This window comes from Nematolebias whitei, unplaced genomic scaffold (assembly GCF_014905685.2).
Source record: "Nematolebias whitei isolate Nwh7 unplaced genomic scaffold, NemWhi1 Nwh_scaf_4213, whole genome shotgun sequence".
Classification (NCBI taxonomy): domain Eukaryota; kingdom Metazoa; phylum Chordata; class Actinopteri; order Cyprinodontiformes; family Rivulidae; genus Nematolebias; species Nematolebias whitei.
The window spans coordinates 1-2,594 of NW_023622758.1; the positions used below are offsets into that span (position 1 = coordinate 1).

Consider the following 2,594-nt stretch of genomic DNA (forward strand, 5'->3'; position numbering starts at 1 on the left):
TTCACAAAGGTACATCTACAAGGGTGGCACGGTGTCTCCGTTGGTAAAGCAGGGCCTTTCTGGGTGAGCTGCAAGCTCACTCCATGCACGAATGGGTTTTCGCTGGGTACTCCAGTTTCCTTCCATAAACCAAAAACAGGCATGTTAGGCTAATCGCTAACTCTAAAGTGTACCTAGGTGTGAATGAGAGCATGGATGGCTGTTTGTCCTGTCTAGTCTCTATGCGGCCTTGTGATGGACTTGCAGCCTCTTGCACACACAGTGACTGCTGGATATGGGCACCCATGACCCAAAAAAGAAGAAGCAGGAAAAGAAAGATGGCTCGGTGGTCCTCTCCGCAGAATTGCAACCTTAACGTGGTGGAGGGGTTTGAGTGTCCCTGTGATCCTGGGGGCTGTTGACTGGGAGTTAGCCCCTTGTAGGGTATCCCATGTCAAATTAGCCTCAGGGGTGGGGTCAGACTAATAGCAATTCAAAAACTTTGATAAATGACAAAATAAAATTTGGTTTATTATACCAGGTTAAAAGGTACCAAGTAAATACCAAGTATCTAGTAATTAGGTGCCAGGTAAGTGCATGGTTTCAGTTCACTATCCACAAGGTGAGCCTATCATATAGAGTACAAATCACCTTTCCATTCACAGGCAAAGAAATGCAGCCTAACCCTGACTCCTCGTTAGTACAGTGGTCAGTATGCCCGCCTATCATGCGGGAGACCGGGGTTCGATTCCCCGACGAGGAAAATAACTGTAATAGGAGGCTGCGATGGTGTAGAAGTAGGGCAGCTGACTTGGCAACAGAAAGTTGCAGGTTCAACGCTCTGCCATGCCCACGTTATGGTGTCCTTGAGCAAGACACCGAGTCCCTAATTGCTCTCCAGATGCTTACATAGCTACACACTGCTCCACCTGGGTGTATCTCATGTGGGATGTGTTAAATGCAGAGAACTAATTTCATCATTGTATGGGAACATACAATGATGACAACACTTCACTTTAATATGGGCTGAATTTAAAATAATAGGTAGGCTTACATATAAAGCAGTGGCATAATTAAGTAGATTAACTAATTTTGTCCTTACTATCCACAGTCTAAGAAACAACCTTTAGAGAAAAAGAATCACTAGCCAATATTAAATGGTAATATAAAAATCACTCCTTCTTACCTATGGCCTAGCCTACATAAAGCAATTTGATCATCATCTATCATGTTTATTAGTAGCTTAAAATATCATGTCAAATGTCAGAGACTATTAGGGATCATTCACAGCGACCAATTTGCCAACTTTCAGCTGAGTAGCTTCTATCTTTCAGTCAGGGCTATTGATTAATGCCAAACCAGTTATTAGTTATGATGCTTTTGAATCGCTGTCCCTCAGTCTTTCACATCCAAAATGGAAATCAGAAAAGCCACTTTTACTAGTTGTTATCAAGGCCAGATTAACACTTCACTGTACCCTGGGCAACAATCATCAGGGGCCCCATCATCACGACCCCAGAATCACCATAATCTGGCAAAATACAGAATAAATTACCGTAATATACAGTAAATATACTTAAAATTCTAACTATCAAGTGTATTTTTATGTATAAAACTCCAAATGCTCATTGACACAAATCATCAAGACTGATTTAAGTTGAACACACTTTGACCCCCACATGACACCATATGTGTACTCTTTTAGTAACGTGTTGGCCACTGGTGTCAGAAGCATTTCTAATGTGTGTGTGGGGGACACACACTGATGGGGGGGTCTGGGGGTCCTCCCCCAGAAAATTTTGAATAAAGTAGATGTCATTTCCTGCATTCTGGTGTATTTTAATGGTTGTTTAACATCTAGTTTTAGAATAGAATTAGAATAGAATTCAACTTTATTGTCATTGCACATGGCACAGGTACAAAGCAACGAAATGCAGTTTGCATCTATCCAGAAGTGCCTAGCAAGAAAAATAAATTGGTAGATTACAATATACAGTAAGTTGCTTTGAATATGCTATAGGTATACATATATACAGGTTGTGAGTGTACAGACTATGAACAGGTTATAATATGAAGGGGTATAAACAACTATATAAAAGAAAAAAAATATATATATAAGTATGTGAGTACTTATGAACAGTAGATAGTAGATTATGTGTACAGTTTGTACAGTAGTGGGCTAACGGATGAAAGTGCAGGTTGTGGTGTTACAGTCCATGTGCTGTTGTTGTGTGTATGAGAATACAGACCGTTGTTGTTATTCAGATGTCAGGAGGCAGAGTTCAGGAGTGTGACAGCTGTGGGGTAGAAGCTGTTCCGATACCTGGTGGTTTTAGTCCGGAGGCTCCTGTAGCGCCTCCCAGAGGGCAGGAGGGTGAAGAGTCTGTGTGCTGGGTGGCTGAAGTCTTTTATGATTTTCCCAGCCCTTTTCAGACACCGCTTCCTGTAGATGTCCTTTATGGCAGGAAGTGGTGCTCCGGTAATGTATTGGGCGCCTTTCACCACCCTCTGCAGCGCCTTCCGGCCTGAGGCAGAGCAGCTCCCGTACCAGACTGTGATGCATTTGGTCAGGATGCTCTCAATGGTGCAGCGGTAAAAGTTCACCAGGATGTCTG

The 2,594-nt window shown here is 42.6% G+C and overlaps 1 non-coding gene across 1 annotated transcript; it reads left to right on the forward strand.

The window, feature by feature from the left end:
* The first annotated feature begins 670 nt into the window (after positions 1 to 670).
* On the forward strand, positions 671 to 742 carry trnad-auc. Its single transcript has one exon. It is a non-coding gene; the product is annotated as a tRNA-Asp (tRNA).
* The last annotated feature ends 1,852 nt before the right edge of the window (positions 743 to 2,594 follow it).